The sequence below is a fragment of the Dermacentor andersoni genome, chromosome 5, assembly GCF_023375885.2.
Source record: "Dermacentor andersoni chromosome 5, qqDerAnde1_hic_scaffold, whole genome shotgun sequence".
NCBI classification, from domain to species: Eukaryota; Metazoa; Arthropoda; class Arachnida; order Ixodida; family Ixodidae; genus Dermacentor; species Dermacentor andersoni.
This window is the reverse complement of record NC_092818.1, coordinates 167,916,616-167,935,471: the sequence shown is the minus strand read 5'-3', so window position 1 is coordinate 167,935,471 and position 18,856 is coordinate 167,916,616. Positions and strand designations below refer to the sequence as shown.

Sequence of the window (18,856 nt, the reverse complement as noted above, 5' to 3'; positions counted from 1 at the left end):
CAACTCTCCAATTTTTTGGAATAATGAACTTAAATAAACAACAAATCGGTTTACTACCTCTGTCCAAGCGGCGTGATTATGAATGCCTTAAATTGTTGCATAATTCAAATAACACCCCACACTACTCATTAAAGAACAACTATCTGTCTCCTGATAATTTGAAACCTACTAGGAATAGCCACAAACTTAACCTTGCTCCATTTCAACTGCATACTAACCTGTTTAAGTATAGCTTTCCTCATACAATTGAAAAATGGAACTTACTCCCAGGTGAAACTAGGTAAATTAGAAAAATCATTGTATTTACTTGATTCATGCTGCGTTTATTATACTGATTGTATCTTTTATATTGAACTTATCATGTTTTTTAAGGCATTGAAGTTGATTTGTGCAGAAAAATATTTTGTTATATGCAATGTACAAACCCACTCCTGCGATAGCCCAATTGGACTACAGTATGTGAAAATAAAAATAAATAAATAAATAAGTGATTAATCAGTTGATAGGGCATGAGCAAAGACAGAGCAACAGCTATTGTCCTACTTCTGCATGCATTTCCTCAAGGCATTGCACATGACAGTCACCACCCTTAATTGCTCGACTAATTAAGATTCTTGGCACAGCTAGCATACTGTTTCATGAGTCAGTTGAGTGTGAACCTACCTGTTCGTGAATTATTGAAGGTTCACCTTGGTTTCTTAGTTTACAAATTAATTTTAATTCGTTTATTTTTGCATTACGAGTACAGTGCTATACCATGCATGTACTTTGTACACTTTTGCAGTAAGCAGGTGTGAAACCATGAAATATATTCTTGTAGTGCCCTGAGGTTCTAGGTCCTTTCGGCTCCCCTTATTACCACCGGTACCACTATAGCCGTTACCACCAGTGGTGCGGCCGGTATGTCGATCGATACCGCCGGAATGCTTTATTGAGCGATATATGTGTGAACGTGACACGCGCGGCTTGCCCGTAAATCCGTTTCACTTGCGCGTGCCGCGTCAACAGAAACACGCCGCTTTTCTTTCTTTCTTTTTCTGGTGGAAATGGGGCACAACATCGAATAAACGAAGCTTTGCAAAACACGTTTACAAACGGACAAACACGAAATAACAACCACTCTGACTCATCATTAACATGTCTAATTGACCAACGATTTGGCGGCTGTCCATTGTATTTGTTAGGTTGTTAATTATGCTGTTTCTCACTGGTCAACCAAGCGAGACTGTACTAGTAATCATGCAAGCCGTTCGTTTTCTTGCATTTCGTGACTTGCTCGTCCGGCTCCTTTTGCCGACGAGAAGCAGCCTATATTTCTCGCTTTATCCCCAGCAGCAATACTCTACAAAACGAAATATTGTCCCTACATTTAAACCCCATTCAACCAGGTTTAATGTCCTCGACATTGAGCCACAATATGTAAGGAATATCGTTTAAAGGCCGCAGGCCAGCTGACAATGGACATAAATCGGAGGGGCCGAGGGGCCAAAGAAACTAAACTGAAACATTGTTTGCCGTGAGTATTTTCTAAACAGCATGTGCCTTATATCTTAAATAAATAAATATAAAATAATCTAGACGGACATATGTTAGAACTTTGTTTTGTTTTGTCCATATTCAAACTCTTCTAGGTGGCGCCCCACAGCTCATCGAAATGCACGCAGCGCGAATTCGAATCCACAGCGAGATTTGAGCGCGGGAAGCTGTTATGTGCCAGTATGCTGGGGTAGGCTTGACAACTCAAAATTTTCTATTTGTACTTACGAAGCAGCAGTATTTGACAGAAAAGAATAATACTTTGATGCTCTTCTCGCGCCTACAAGCGAGGGCGGCGTGATTAACAACACAGCGTAATGCGCAACGGTGAACGCCAACGAACTGCGTGCCGCCACCAACCTGGACGAAGCATTTTGGTAAGCTCGTATTTTATTTCTTGTTTGCAAAGTTTGTCGCAGGCAAACAATTTCTTTATTTCTAGAAGGATCGCATTTGACTTCGCTATCGTGAGTCTCACGCCGTGAACAACGGCTTCTGCGATATCCAGAACGTATTGATGTGCTCAGTGCGCATGCATGATGTAAGACGATAGAATAAGCAGAACTGTGTAACCTCTATATCGTACAAGGGGGAGAAGGCGCGAAGATTATATGTCAGTTGAATAAAAAGGACACATCTCGTTTGTACGCGTCCTTTTGTTTTAGTTACTGTATATTTTGGTAATGTATCGTCATATGGGTTTACCAGTCATGGCCGGACTTGGTGCTCTCGTTCTCGCGTGCAAATGTGCCAGTTGGCTGAGGTGGCACTGTGAACAGCGCCAGACAGGGCGCGATTCCCCCGGTTCTTGAGCCCCTGGCCAAAAACTTATTTCTGGTATAGGAAAAATTTTCACAGCTGTGCACTGTACCCACCGTGGTTGCTTAGGGGTTATGGTGTTGGGCTGCTAAGCACGAGGTCGTGAGATCGATTCCCGGCCACGGCGGCCGCATTTTGATGGGGGCAGAATGCAGAAACACCCGTGTACTTTGATTTAGGTGCACGTTAAAGAACCTCAGGTGGTCAAAATTATTTCGGAGTCCCCCCACTATGGCGTGCCTCATAATCAGATTGTAGTTTTGGCAAGTAAAACTCCATGATCTATTTTTTTTACCTCCGCACTATGTGTTTTGAAATGTTCTCCCTTGTTTAAGCGTGTTGGTACAAGCCTTTACCGTAGCTTTAGCTTTAAGATTTGACCATATTCTCTCAGTGCGTAATGCCTTTATATACAACAACCGCGGATAGAAGTTGCGACTGTTTGAGATCGTAGCGCCTTTCCTCTAAGTTGTAGTGATTAGATGTCATTGGAAATGTGTAAGGTTGGAAATGCTTGTTTTCATCCTTCACATTCTAGAATACAAATTTATACTAGGGTAATTAAAACTTGCAAAATGCAGTGTGAAACTTCATACTAAACTTTATTTATTCAAAGAAAATAAACAATATTTTCAATGTCCCTTTATAATAGCATCATTGTGCACTGTGGAGGTGAACTGGTTCGAAGGCACAAACTGACTGAATGGATTCTTATCTTGCTTTAGCATAACTCAGTTTGAGTATGGAAGAAAAAGTACAGGTGACAGGATGAGCACTAACTTCTAACTGGTCTTATTCCACGACCCTACTGCACATTATATGCGCCGCTCATAGCACACATGAGAAAAACAACTGAAACAACAACCTTACAAGAAGCAGACGGCTGCAGTTCACTGAAAACGTGCCGACCAACTTAGAAAGTAAAGTTCCTTGCCTGATAAAGATAAGGAGGGTGTACTCACGCACACCCTAACGTATTTGGCAATGGAATTAGCCTGATCAGTAATCTCGCGCATCAGTTGAATGTTACTGCATCCTATGATGACACATTCTTTAAAAAAACTAGTTTGCATCCACAAGTCTTGCAATGCATCGCAAGGGGCCTACTTGGTTAACTTTTATGAAGGTTGTAACTATGCTCGCCCAAGCAATCGTTGATACTGCATCAGAACGGCTAGTTGGGCCAGTTGGTTGGGATTCATACTAAGGTTTGTTACAGCGCAACCTAAGACAAGGACAACAGAAGGTACAAAACAGCGCCGTGTCGTCATTTTGTACCTTCTGTTGTCCTTGTCTTAGGTTGCGCTGTAACTAACCTTATTATGAATCATTGATACCCCTTCCCGTCTGTCTAATGTAGACGCCCTTGCACAACAAGGGAAACTTGTATACCATAGCTCAAGTGCAATTAACATGCCCGTTCATGTCTTTTTTCCAACCAGTGTGTCAAAACAGATATAAAATACTCGCAAATATGCAATGACCACTACGTCACTTCACATTTATTCTGCAATATTCTGCTATCTCAACTGCAGGTTGCCAAGAATGAAAAATTACCAGAGTGCACTACTCGAATGGTGTTCAGTGTATCTGATGAGTGTCTTGATTTACCTAATCGCTGAGATGTCAGTGAAAAGCTTTGTATGATGGTTACAAATGGCCGGTAACAGCATTTAAGACAGCCTAGGATTTGTGAAGGCACGAGAATGAAAGCCCGTGAAATAAATAAAAGGTGAAAATAAACTGCCCTTACCATGACAATGCTTCTGCGCACTATTGCATCAATCTTTACAAAAACTTTGTCAAATAGGGGCACTGGGAAAGAGCAGCTGCAGTTTTTTCTCGACATGTCAGCAGTTTTTGGCATGCAAGTACAGTCCCTACCAAATGCGAAGTAGCGCGATCTTGGTAACAGTTCGCTTTGCGAACCTTTACAAGACTGTGCCCCAGGTTTGCACATTCATAATATATGCAGTGCACTGATGACACTGTTTCTGTCTGAGACCACTTATATTACTGATGCGGAGCGCATTGTCACGTGAATTTCTAAAGAAAAATTCGCTTGTTTGTTTGTTTTTTTTGTCGGAAAAAAGAAAGACCACACATGAACTAGGTCGTTGTAACGCTGTTATCGGTCATTTCTCGGCGTATTCCACAACCTTTGCATTGGCACCATATTCGATAAGTAAGGAAATAAACATTCATTACAAGTACATATTAATTGCTTGTTCACAATGGAAAAAAAAAAACTTGAGTAGCACAAACATAAACCTATCAACATAGTGGGTGATGTTCACGGAAAGCACTCACTAATTTTTTTCTTGGCCACAGTTAGTTGTCATATCCAGTATGTAATTTAATGGTGGTTTCCGAGAAACCTGTACAGGTCTCCTTCGTAGCTTCATGCTAAAGTAGGGTGGGTGAAAATTTTTCCTGTCATGAATTTTACTTGCCTTGCAGGCTTCCACAGAACTGATCTGCCATAATCAAATAGTGCTCTGTAAAGTAAAATAAGGAACACCTTTTCTTCATATACCTGTATTTCACTCATTGACCTCTATCAAGCTACTCATGTAAATATGTATTTACTGCTCGAAAACGGGCAATTCATGCTCCAGTGTGTCAAATTTGCCACCTCCCAGAGCTGCTCCAAAGCTTCTTTGACTGCTTCCATCCCTGTATGAGTGGCCCATATAATGTTTAATGAAATTATCACTGGCATCCCAGAAACTTCAACATTTAACATCCGCCTGCCAAAGTGTCTACATCTCAACATTTTGGTTAGAACTGATCACTTTATTTGCTGCAGGACTGAAGCTGTCTTGATATCTACAATACATTGGACACTACATGCAGGATTATGAATGGATACCTGAACACTGCTTGAAGGAGCAAGCTCTACAGCATCACTTATGCTCCTTTCCATGGGTTGGCAAGAGGAACCGTGGCACGCAACTCTACAGGCACCTGTGCTCTTCACTACCTTCGGAGGAGAGATGCATTGGTATGCTGTACATATATTTGACTGTGGGTTCCAGCTGCATCTCTTGCATTGTCATTCGATGTGCAGGTAGAGGAGTTACCTAGTGGGCGCACATGTTGGTTAACGATACAAAAAGGAAGGTGCTTCTTTGAACACCGATGACCCTGTCCTCCACTTATTTATTTTAATTTTCTTGTAACCTTATTTTTGCTGATTATATAAAGGTCGCAGGCAATTAAGCCAAGAAAAGCGTTGGTGTAATTAGCTGTGGTTGAAATTGAAATGTAGAAAATATTGAAAGTCATGAAAGCAGACGAAAGGACCTTGTCTGTGGTGGTGACTGAACCCACAACCTTTGCAGTACACATGCGATGCACTAACAATTGTGCTAACTTGGGTACTTATGGTATTTATGCCCTGGGAGTGTTAGCCAGCGCCATTTAGAGCCATGGTGGGCAGATGTGGAACATCTTTTTTTGCACGATGGTGTCGCGTAACACCTGAACTGAAGAGAGCAGGCATGTGGCTAATAAACCCATGCATGCTACCTAAAGGCATCAAAGCTGTGAGGTTTCAAACCCTCGCATGAATGAATGAGAAGGAAAACAGGCTTCATTTTTTTAAAATCACGACCATATAAAGCCAGCAGGCAATGAAGCCAAGAAAAGCATAGGGGTAACTAGCTGTGGTTGAAACTGAAATGTTGAATTGGCTCTGCGGCCATCTATCAAATTTCACCGCAATGCATTATCATAACTCAATGGGCAGCACGTTTAAAGATTATAATTCAGAAGACTGCCAGAATTTCAACAAATGAGCAGTTAGCAAGAATGATAGTGTATGCCCTTCTAATATTCTTCGTATTTATGGCACTTATTCGTAACTTTTCCGCTGTGTTATATCAGTGTTTTAATTCGGACCAAAACTGTGCTATGATGTAGCAATGAGGTTATGGTCTAGTGGCGTAAATGTGCATGTTAATAAGAGGGCAAATCGCCTTAACGGTAACTGAGAGTTGTTTAAACTTGGGCAGCCTTCCGAAATATACTTTTTTTGAAGTTGCTGTCCATTGAGTTACACTGGTGCACCGTGTCATGCGAGCTACCGCAACGAGATGGCGCTGTGTACACGGTCATGTAAGATGCGGAACAACGCCTCTGGGAGAGCGGACCAGACCGTGTAAGCCGAGCCAGCATGTAGCCGTGCTTGTTTTGCATACACAACCTAGTAAACAGTTCCAGTTAACACTTACGTTTTGTCAATCACGTATGCTCGTCACCCGACCATGACATGGAGGCAACGGTGGGATACTTGACAACGCTGTGAGAAATGCACCACGCAAGTAGAAGTCTACATCACAGCGCACTGCGGTGAATACGACACTTTGCTACCCATGGCTTCACCTACAGTGTCCACAGCCCAGCACGCAGCTCCACTAAACTCGTTCGTCGTCAAACTGCCGGAAAAACTTGATTTTCGGCAGCCCGAGGAGTAGAAACGGTGGCTCACGAGAAGGGAGGGCTATAGAGCTATCTCCAGACTAAAGACGACGACGAGACGCAGGTGAACACACTCATTTATGCCATGGGTCGTGAAGCCAAAGACGTCCTAGCCTTGCTCAGGCTCTGTGATGCTGAGAAACTCGACTACAATACAGTAATGCAACTGTTCATAAAAAATTTCCTGACACGGATGAACATGATATACGAGTGTGCAAAGTTCAACAGCCAGAAGCGAGACGTGCATGAGACAGCTGATATGTTCATCACCGAACTCTTCAGGCTCGCTGAAGCCTCGAGTACAGCGCCCTGAAAGAGGAACTGATCTGTGATAGACTCGTGGTCGGTCCCACAGACACGTAGGTAAGTGAGAAGCTGCAACTTAATGCTGAGCTTACTCTGGAAGCCGCTGTCAACGCTGCTCACAACATGGCGGCAACAATCAAACTGCAGCAAAAGGACCTACGGCCACAGCTACAATCACTTGAAGCTGTAGACACCATGCACAGCTTCTCGAAGAGCAAAGGAAAGTCAAATAATTCTCGTAAAAACCAGCGTGACCAAACTGCGCTGACATGCAAGTGGTATGGCTCAACAAGACACCTATGGTTCACCATCACACACTATGTGCACGGCGAATGGCAAAACATGCAGTGCCTGCAGTAAAAAGGAACACAGCTGCCATATGCTTTTCCGCTTCCAAAAAGCAGAACAAAATGCACATACCAAGCTGTTTTGGAAGAGGTTTACTTGGACAATTAACTGACCAACAGGATCCTGGGCCATGAAAAATCAATGTGATGGTCAATGGCTTCAAGGTAGACACTGGTGCAGACGTGACTGCCATGCCAACAAGCCTCTACGACGAACAAGTCACGGGAAACCTGAAGCAAGCAAAAGAACAGCTGCTCGGACCCGGCAGGACCAAAAAAAGCAACGGTTAGACTGCTACCGTGTGCTGAAATGGCTGGTTGTGTCAAGAACAAATTTATGTAATAGACAAGCTGCATGGCGCACTTTTTGACGTCCCCCCGCAATCAAATCCTTCAATGTCCAACCAAGTCTCCTAGAAGTAGCGGAGTCAAAAGGCAAGGTCAGCGACCCAGCCAACATTTTATGCCACTACCTCTACCTGGCTACAGACCTGGGCCTACCTTCTCAGGACCGATTACAATATATCGCTACTCCCTGATGCCAAGCGGTGTGCTATTATGTACTCGGGGCGAGTACCTCTGCCCATGTTGCCGAGTGTCCAAATGTGAGTTGGAGAGAACGGAGAGCCTGGGTGTCATCATAAAGGTCGAAGAAACCACAGAGTGGCATGCACCTATGGTAGTGGCTAAAAATAAAGGAGGCGAGCTTCAAATCTGCAGTGACTTTGGAGGGTTAAAATAGAACATTCTGTGAGAATGAGTCTTAGTGCCCACCATCAATGATTGCCTGGCCAAACTCACCGGAGCTGCCTGGTTTAGCAAACTTGATGCTATAGCCGGATATTGGTTACTGGTTACCCGAGTCCCAGAGGTACAACACTTTCCTGACGCCACTTGGCCATTTTAAGTTCCTCTGATTGTCCTTCAGAATTTCCACAGCAACTGAATTTTTCCACTGGGAAATGCTAAGACTGCTAGAAGGCCTGGACGGCCAAGCATGTCTGCAAGACGACATAATAGTGTTTGGCCGCACGAAGACAGAACATGATGCACGACTGCACAAAGTCCTTCAGCACCTGCAAGAAGCTGGCATCACCCTAAACGCAGGAAAGTGTGTACTACACCAGCAGTAAAAAATCGGGCCCCTTGGTTAACCCCCTTCTCGTTCATTACATAACGAGGGTCTCGAATCTGGCAACATTGGTGCCTTCAGGTACTACGTGTGGGTTTATTGACCAGTTGCCTTCACCCAAAAAGATCACATACTCGTGATGCCTGCGACAGAAAGGATGCTCTACATATCGCCAAGGTTTGTGAGTGGTGGCACTGGCTAACAATCCCAGGGTTAGTTCTAGTAGTAACATAAATACCCCAGAAAATAGATGGGAAGACGGTGCTGTGTTAGCTCGATCGGTAGAGCATCACACACGTAATGCGTAGATGTGGAATCGTTCCCCACCTGCGGGAAGTTGTTTCTTCATCCACTTTCAGTTCCGTTAATTTTCCCTGTGTTGTCCTTGGTGCCTTTGTTTGTTGGCGTCTTATGATTAATAAAAATCGGGCCCCTCGGTTAACCTGCTTTCTTCTCGTTCATTGCATAACAAGGGTCTCGATTCCGGCAACATTGATGCCTTCAGTTGGCATGTGCGGCTTTATTGACCAGTTGCCTTCACCCAAAAAGATCACGTACTTGTGATGCCTGCAGCAGAAAGGATGTTCCACATCCACCGCGTGTGTGCCATGTTTTCTAAGAAAGCAGGAACTATTCATATAATCTCTCTGGAAGTTCATAAAAGAGGGGGAGGGAGGAAAGATTGCAAAGAAGGGAACAGGGTCAAACAAATCGAGGTGTAGCAACCTGTGTAAACCGAAAGCAAAAAACATTCACACACATACTTGTGAGAAATAGAAAAAAAAAAGAATAATTACACAGTCATTCTTTGATATTAAAAGAGCTTCTGATATCAGTTGTGAATTCATGTTTCTACTTCTGCCAAGAATATATTTCAAGTTGTGGATGACAAGTGCATGTGTTACAATGCTCACCTACATTGGTCTTACTTTGTTTTTATATTCTGCAAATGTTCTCTTGCCCTTTCATCAGTGCAGCGTCCAATTTGGCTTGTGTAGAGCTTACCAGAAGTAAGAGGTTATTTGGTAAACCATTCCAATGACACAATTCATGAACGGTGTTGCATGCCTTTTGTTAAAAGCAGCTGTATTTTTACACTCAAGCGTGGGGAAAAAGCTTAGATGGCTTCTTCGGAACCAGCAGCACGAATGGGGCCCCATATTTGTCATTAACCTTCTTCAGTGAGTGCAACTGCTGTGCTCATGAGGCAGTGCCTCTGGTTGCTTCAAACTGCGCACTGTTACCTTTGCTGCTTTCCACTCCTGAAGTTTTCGCAGTAGGGATTCTGAGATTCCGATGATGAGAGTGAGGGAGGCCAGCTGTTATGAACATGCCAACGTGAGCACAAAATCTATTGCGCCTTGTGTTAATACACATTTTTAGAGCCTATTCAGGGCACATTGGGCAATTGTGGGCTTAACATGGATTTAGGCTGGTTCATACAGTAGCTAACCTTTCTTTGCTCTTAGTTGGTAACTTCAGGAAACATGCGTTAGGGTGAGCATCAAATGTTTACCTAAGATATGCAGCATATTGTCAATGGGTTAATGAAGTTGAGTCTGACGAAGTCTTGTCCGGTTAGGAAGAGTCAAGGGAAAAAACAGAACTGACACCGACCAAAGTGAAAAATTATTTAAAGACACGTGGGAGCCTTGCTTACAATGCTTTCACCATGCGTGTCTCATGTGTAAAGGTTAGTCCTTTTCCGTGCCCATTAAAGACATTTCAAATGTTATCTACCGTATTCTCATGTGTCATATTAGAGTTAGGTTGTAAAAGAATCAAGATATCGATGTGTGTAAAAACACTTAGAACCACGGCGTTGTCAAATATCTAGTGATGTAATGTCACAAAGCACAGGAGCATTGCGATTATCACATCTCAAAACCCCTACTGCAAAAGCTTAAATTCCAAATGCAATGAAATTTCACTTTGGCTATATTGGTAATAAATTAGTAGTAAATACTACTAGTAATCTTGGCAAAGCTGCGGGGCTGGTATCTAATTTTCTTTTTGATATTCTTTTAATACTGTATTAGCAGACGACACATGAACCTGGTGGTTAGTGGCTATGACGAGAGTCCACATTGCCTTCAGGTTTTTATCACTGCAGGCAGCTGCAGGTGGTCCCTTATCTCGTAGGCCACACTAAGGTGCCCTGCAATCTGAGTCATGCCTCACTGCCAGTTACTGGTAATTGTGGCATTCATTTCAGTCTCGGTATCAAGATTGCTAGAATGCTGTTTTGTATTTACACTGTTTGAATCATTTTTTTATGCAGCCCTAACTTTTGTTGTGGTTGGGCTTTAAGGGCTGTAAAACAGCAAAAGCCAGCAGTGCGCACACTTTAAAGCAGCTGAAGCAGCTGGAAGTACTGCCTCATGAGCACCAAGTGATGCACTCACTGCAGAAGGTTGCTGACAAGCATGGGCTCTGAGTTGGGCTGTTTGGTGTTGCGCTGCCAAGCCTGATGGTGGATAATCAAATTGTAGCTGTGGCAGCTGCATTTTGATAGGTGTGAAATGCAAAAATGCATGTGTGTTTTGCACTGTATGCACAGTAGAGTAACCAAGGGGGTCAAAATTATTCCAGAATCCCTCGTACTTCATGCCTCATAATCATATTGTGGTTTTGGCAAATAAAACTACAGAATTTGGTTCAATATATTAGTTGGTGCCCTTTGATGTTCCAGTTCTCTAATTTTCTTGCTTATAAAAGCTCTGTTCTTGGTATAAATGATGAATTTGTTATTACAAAAGGCTAACCTTTAATCTAACTTAACTCATTAATTTCCTTTAGTGTCCCTTTTTCATGCATTAAAAGCATGGAACACTAATACATTTGCATTAATTTTTATTTGACTCGTGCTCAACAGCTAGATGCCATAGAAGAGAACTACTAACGTGGGCTTCAAGTTGATAGGTTGCCGTATAAAAGCTTGTCTTTTCTTTTAGAGATAAAAACACCTGAGCCTAGTTTTCTGTCTATATAGACTATTGAGATAGGCAAACACCACTTGCATGATAGATCAGTGATTAGTTATGTGTTCAGTTTTTGCCCCCACCCCAAAAAAAGAAAGTGAGCTTGTGGGATCGTTCTCCACCTGTGGCAAGTTGTTTTTTCATCCACTTTCATTTCGATTAATTTATCATTTCGTTATTTCATTTATTAAGCTCAAGTAATTTCCCCTATGTTGTCCTTGGTGTTTGTTGGCTTCTTATGATATTACTAGTAAAAATTGGGCCCTCGGTTAACCCTCTTTCTTCTCATTTATTACATAACGAGTGTCTCGAATCAGGCAACATTGATGCCTTCAGGTAGCATGTGTGGGTTTATTGACCGGTTGCCTTCATTAAAAAAAGATCACGTTCTCGTGACGCCTGCGGCAGAAAGGATGTTCCATGTCCGCCGCCAAGGTCTGTGAGTGGTAACGCTGGCTAACACTCCCAGGGTTCTACAAGGAAACATAAATGCTCAAGAAAGTGGATCGGTAAACGGCGCCGCGGTGCTCAATTGGTAGAGCATCGCATGCGAAATGCGAAGGTTGTGGGATCGCTCCCCACCTGTGGCAGGTTGTTTTTTCATCCACTTTCATTTCCATTAATTTATCGTTTCATTATTTCATTTATTAAGCTCAAGTAATTTCCCCTATGTTGTCCTTGGTGTCAGTGTTTGTTGGCTTCTTATGATATGAATAATAAAAATAGGGGCCCTCGGTTAACCACCTTTCTTCCTGCAATAACATTTTTCATGGAGGATAACAAAAGCACGCTTGACTTTCTTTAAAAAAATATGCTTCATGTAGACAGTTTCTGCGTCCTTGTCTGTTTGCAACCTAAAAACATGAAAAACAGCTAGTAAAAGGCAGCAGAAAATTTTAAACGAACTGCTGATATTGCAGTAATAAAAACTCTTCACAAAGAATAGCTAATAAAAATATTTTAGAAATTTCAGTGGTTTTCTGAAAATAAAATTGGCATGGAAAAGGTTAATCTTGTATGGGGCACTAAGAACAGTAGTCAAACAAATTAGTCACCTAACGCAATCTGTGTAATGAATTGAGGATAAATGCTCTATAAACAATTACATGTTTTCGATGAGAGATGGTGATTATTTTCCGACACATGTCGATCTTTATTTGCTAATGTGGAAAACCACAATCACTTCCCTCTCGGGGCTCTGCAACTAACCTCATGTGCTGGAAGATAGGGAAACACCCACGGCTCATATGTTCAGCCATGTGGCTACTGTAGTTATTTGTGCAAGTTCTGGGTTCACCCACTCCCTCATTGAAACATTGATAATGATTAGGATTACTAATACTCGTTTCCATCCAGGAGCCAAATCAGCTTGTAGTTGATGCTAGTCCTGTTGACAGGTCTTTATCCTTGTTTCTTCCTGCTATCATACTCCTAAGAATAAATAATCTTGCATACTATTGCTGAAAGCTGGGAGAGTTGGTTACTGGCATTAGGAAACATAGTTACTACACTATAAGATGAAACACATGAAATGCACAGGATGAGCACTACACATGAACTTGTTTTTGTACATGAGTGCGATTATATGCATGCATGAAATGCTCAAATTTGCAGCAAAATTTGGCTATACGTGACATATAACATACATCACTCATTCTATTTTGCATGTACCGTACATCCTTTTCAAGTAATCAATTTTTATATTCGAGATTTCAATTGAAGGTGTGCTATTGCATTTATCTGTTTGTCTGGGAAGGCCCTTATATATCAGTGTGGAATTTTAGCCTTACATTTTCTGAGTATGTTGTGCTGTTGTATTTTGCCATGTATTGACATCTTTTACAATGTCCTGCAAGTGTTTCAGGCCTTGCTGACACGCTAACCTGCGCAGAATGCTCAGCCTGTCTTTGAGGCACCTTTGAGTGCCTTTAATGCCTTCAGCAGCAAGTGTTATACCCGTCACACGAGCATGCCAAAGGTCCTTTGAAGTTAAGGAGCATTGAGCTTTCAAAGACATTAGTTCAACGGATATATGTCGGTGCTACATGGTCTCCAGGTAGTCTCCGTTGAAGCTTTTAACAGAGACCGCAATGTATCCTTAGCGCTACCATCACCTTGAAAGTAATAAAAAAATATAGCCCAATGCGTCTTATAATAAATTTGTCACATTTTTTTCAGCAACATTTATTTTTCCTAATACATAGAAACATCAAAACAAAATGCACACGTAGTAAAGGCATTACTTTATCACAAACAGATGTATTGTAATGATGGCCACCATGTGTACCGCTTCGTACACCGCACATTGGCGTCGATTATTCATTGTTGCCTTTGCTTCAGCTGCTTTGTTTCGTTCGTTGTGGCTAGGTAGCGGTAGGTACACGTAAACGCTGTAAAAACTAAAAAACAAAAGTGACAAGGAAAGATGTGCAGAAAAAAGCCAAGGAGACTGGGATACCTAGCAGCCACTAACCAAAGAACCAAATCGCACATGGCAACCGTGTTGTGTCGAGGTTGCTGCTGACGACAGGCCGTACCGGTGTTGCTGTACCGGCGCTTTCATGATGGAGATTGCGGGTGTCCCGAAAGTGTTTAGTACTTTAGTAACAGTATTCAGTACTTATAAGCTTGTTCTGAAGAGGTAAAAATTGAACTTCCATATCTTTAGATTATTTTTTCTACTGTAAGACGCCCTCTAGGCTTGGGAGTATTCCCTTGAGGTTTCAAAGGACGAACGCGCACTCCTTTGACTCAAAGCCACCTTCCAGTAGGGCTCCTTTGCTGTGCCTGTGTGACAGTGCACATTCTCCCTTGAAGTAAAGAATCTTTGGTTCAAAGGACTTTGAAAGTGCCCGTGTGACTGGGGTATTATGTAGGATAGACCAGGATTTGTGGTAATGGCAGGCTGCAGGAGCATTGTGCACAGATGTAGGTGGTAACAGCATCTGGATATCTCACAAAACATTGCAAAACATGCCAAACTGTGACTGTACACATGCAGTTTGCAAATATAAGGCAGGGAAGTGCAGATTTGTATACTAGGTCTTTTCCATCCAAGAAACCAATAACTGCATTAACAAACCTTCTACAGGGGTCTTGAATAAAGAAGTTGGTTACTTGAACAATATGATGTATGACATGGGTGCATCATGAATCAGATAGTTTATATGTCGTGTATTGTGAAATTTCCTGCGAATGTGTCGTTTTTATGTATGTAATCATTGTTTAGTGAGGTTGCTTGATGTCCAGCACCCATTCTCTGCATATCATGTTGGTATTTTGTTTTTTTTGTTTTGTCTTAGAACTGTAATTATGTTTCATAAAACCTTACATTGCTAAAATTAGACTTTGGGGCAGTTTGGTCTTTTCATCCACATTCTTGTTTTTGTCATTTCCCTTACCATGCAAGCATTTTTCTGGAGCACTTGCAGTATTTCGTCATGCTCTTGCGTTTACAAGCCAGATGTCTGTCTGTGAACAGCTCAAACCACTTGTAGCATGCAAATCTGATGCATCCTCAATAGAACTCCATAGTGAATGTATTGCTAAAAATATTTTTCAGGGGATGAAGCACTTCTATAACTACAGAGTTTTGCAGCAATAAAGAAGCAGAATGCTTGCATCTGTGTAATCTATATATAATATTTTCTTTGTATCATCTTTTATCTGACTGTCTGTCAGCATGGTAACATTGCATATTATCTTCTTAACATTCATGAGTTCCAAATAGCTACTATAATCTTTTTGTCCTCACATTTTCTTCAATATCCTTCACCGGAAGGACAACTAGCAGTTCACTTGATTTACCACTTACAGGCAACAAATTAATCATAATAGTAGTGTCATGCCTATTGCTTAAAAGCTCCTAAACGATTTTGCACATCTGAAAGTTCCTTGAATTCATGCAAGCAGGTGCTGCTTATATGATGGCTGAATGCTCATGTGATTGGTTTTTAGGCCAATGTGAAAGAAAAACGCCAGTACCTATGTGTTGCTTTATGATGTTGACCTGTATTTATTATTACGTTGGTGAACTGTGTGTGCACTCTGAAGATATGCACATTACTGCTGGTGTTTTGTATAATCTGTGTATAATACAACAACATATATTATCAAGAACACATTCATTTTATTAGTTTTGTAATATGTTGTCATGATTTCCTTTCATTGTCAGTGCTGCAAGGCGTCCTAATACCTAATTAAAGAGCTTCTGCAGACATAAAGAGTTGATTCAAAATTTCGGAAGCTTTTAATCACTGCAGCTATAGGTTTTTTTAATATAAGCTTTCTTCACTACAAAATGGGGGTTCCTAAATTGGTTATTTGCGCCTATAAACCACCCGAGCTGGATGAAAATACTTTTCAGAAATTGCTCGAAGGTCTATTATACTTAAGTCAGAATAAGAAGATACTCTTTGCAGATAAAAAACATTAATGGTCTATCTCACATAATGAAACATTCTGGAAGGCCTTGTGGTCATTTGTAGAAACACTTGTTTGTAGCTTTGTCAGTGCCGTGATGTTTCAACCTTAGCCTACAAGATAACAATACTCACACCATGTGAAATTTTCGCGAAGTAGTCTGTTTGTGCATTCTGCGACTTAAAAGGAAGAGGTCTGGACACTGACCAAAATGGTTTAAAGTACTTATTTGAATTTTTGAAGTTATTTGAATTTATTTGAATTTGAAAATGTAAAAAACTATTTTAAACATTTTGGTCGGTGTCTAGACCTCTTCCTTTTAGTATGCATCATCCCGACCAGACGGGCTTTCGTCATACTCTCCACTTCATCCAGTCTGCAACTGTACAATGGGCTGTAATTTTTCCTAAAATCTGAGGTGGCCAAGATGCACTTGGAGTGGTAGCATTGAATGGCCCAGCACTGTTGAATAATTGGTGATGCTATGTTTAAATATTCATGTGGTGTCTGTTTGCAATACAATAGTACATAATCTATTTTGTTTGGTTTTCCAGAATGCTCCCTATCATGCACTGCCATCTCAACAGTACCATGGCTTTTTGTGTGGATTCCTTCCCTTTTGAAGGCCACCACTGTTTGCACAGCATCACAGCCTGCCTGCCTTGATCTTGCGGAAGAAGAAAATACAAAATGCCTATTTTTTGAAATGCATGCATGGCTTCATGCAACACCACCTGTCGTTGGGGTGTTAAGGCTTTTTGCAGAGAAAATGTAATGACGCCTTATGTGTGCCCTGGTGGCAAAGTGTTTGCCTCTTTGCCTGTGTAAAAATTTCACACTTATGGATACTGTTAAAGGTTCCTGTATCATATTTTCTTTCACATCCTAAGAAATTTTTGTTTCATTATAAAACTAAAAATTATAGTTGAATTGCTGCTTTGTGTGATATGCAATATTCAGCTGAAGGTGATCAGCAGAGGTTGAACAAGTGTTATGTCAGGTGGAGAAATTTTTTTGAGAAGTGGACTTCTTCGTTAGGGTAACAACCGTTTTCTTTGGCAGTATTTATATAGTTCACTTTTCTCCACTCCATGGATATCCAGCAAAATGAGTGAGTGCATAGAGAAGGTAAGGTAAGTTTAAATGCTCACCATGGGGGTTTAGTTGGGGTAGCAAGGTGTGTAGAAGTATGGGAGTTTGGCAGGTTGCTGGCACCAATTTCTATGAGTGATCTTGTTGTTTGTGTCTATGTCAGTTATATAATGCGAGGCGTCTTCTGACGCCAGAAATTTTGAAAAAAAAACTCCTTATATTTGTGGAAATTCAGTATGTGCCCCTGGGGCTACTACGAGCACTTGGGGCCACTGGGTAGATGCAGCTCTCCAATGAACTTTTTTGACACAAACTTGTGTATGTACGCTGGGTGTGTGCCACTGCATATGTGCCACTCTTTAATGAACCTCTTTGATGCTGACTTAGGTCATGGGGCATCACAACACAAACCTATGTAGCGACATCTGTGTATGCTACATCTGTGTATGCAAGTAAGTGTGAGCTGGAATTGTCTGCTTGGATTTTCTTTCCCTGATGACGACTAGTCCCCTTGTTGAATTAACTTCAGCCTGAGATATCACCTGTTTGTCTACTGTTATCACATTATGCCCATTTTGCTGTGAACTTGTCATGTTCTCTAGCTGGCAAGCTTGAATTTCAGGTGCCGCACGCTAAGGAAATTGATTCAGAGTGGGTGGTACCACTTCTGCTTTTTCTTTGCAGCTGTGTGTTACATGAGAGAATAAGTTGTACGTAGATGTCTATTAGAAATAGCATAGGTATTCAAAGGTACTTTCATTATGTTCTAGGTCATTGGTGCTGTCTGGCCTCCTTTGCATCATTTTTTGTAGCATGCTTTTTACATGAAAAAAACAAATGTGGCCTGTTCTAATGCCATGCAAGGACTGCCCAATAGCTCATGATGATTTGAGCCGCTGAATTTCAGTCTTGGCTGCACTTGTGGATTTTCAACTGTACTGAAGCTTGCAATATGCTTGAATTTCCTGTCAAACTGGTTTGCTTGTTTGTATCCAATTTATTGAATTATTTCACTTTCATTATGCTAATAGTCATTGATTGTACTGTCATGCTGGCACATTTGATTCTGGAACTGCAATAAATTTCCAGACATTTTATTGCTTTGTCATGGTTTTTGCACTCGTCAGACACAATCTACTAAACACACACACAAAAAGAACTCCCTTCAACCTCGTAAAATTCCCAAAAAGTGCATAATAAACTCCCAGACCTACCTGTAAAAGCCCTAATAAGGAGCTAAAATGCACTCCCAAAACATCTGTTTAAAACTCCCTTAGTAAAACAGCTCCCTAAAGCTGTAAAAATTCACTCCCAAGCATTCTCGTATATGTTCCCATAAAAAGCAAAAATCGAACTCTCAAAACTATCCATAAGTGCTCCCTTAAGCAGAGCTCCCAAAATATGGGAACGGTTGCTCCCAGGTTTACACCTAAGCACTCCTACAAGGAGGTAAAATAATTTCCCAAAGGTATCCTTCAAAACGCCCTTAAGAAGCCAAACGTTTCCGAAAATATGTACGTAAGAACTCCCATCGCTTCTCCTATAAATTCCCATAAGAAGCAAAATAAAATACCCATGTCAACTTGTAAAAGCTCCCAAAGCTCCTCATAAGAACTTCCATAGTTCTGGTGTTCAAAAGAGGAATGAAAAACTCCCAACGTTCCCCATATAGACTCCTGCAACCACTCGGGGGTTGGTGTTCAAAGGAGAATTAAAAACCTCCCATAATTCTCCATATA

General features: G+C 41.4%; 1 protein-coding gene and 1 long non-coding RNA gene across 2 annotated transcripts in view; one reads left to right on the top strand and one right to left on the bottom strand.

Annotated features, from left to right (window-relative positions):
* LOC126531601 (atrial natriuretic peptide receptor 1-like) overlaps positions 1-18,856 on the bottom strand; it is a 199,702-nt gene that overhangs the window by 80,153 nt on the left and 100,693 nt on the right. The gene's annotated exons all lie outside the window — the stretch shown is intronic.
* LOC129385143 (uncharacterized) lies at positions 5,029-17,664 on the top strand. The gene is made up of 2 exons (XR_008612727.2): positions 5,029-5,359; positions 16,580-17,664. It is a non-coding gene; the product is annotated as an uncharacterized lncRNA (long non-coding RNA).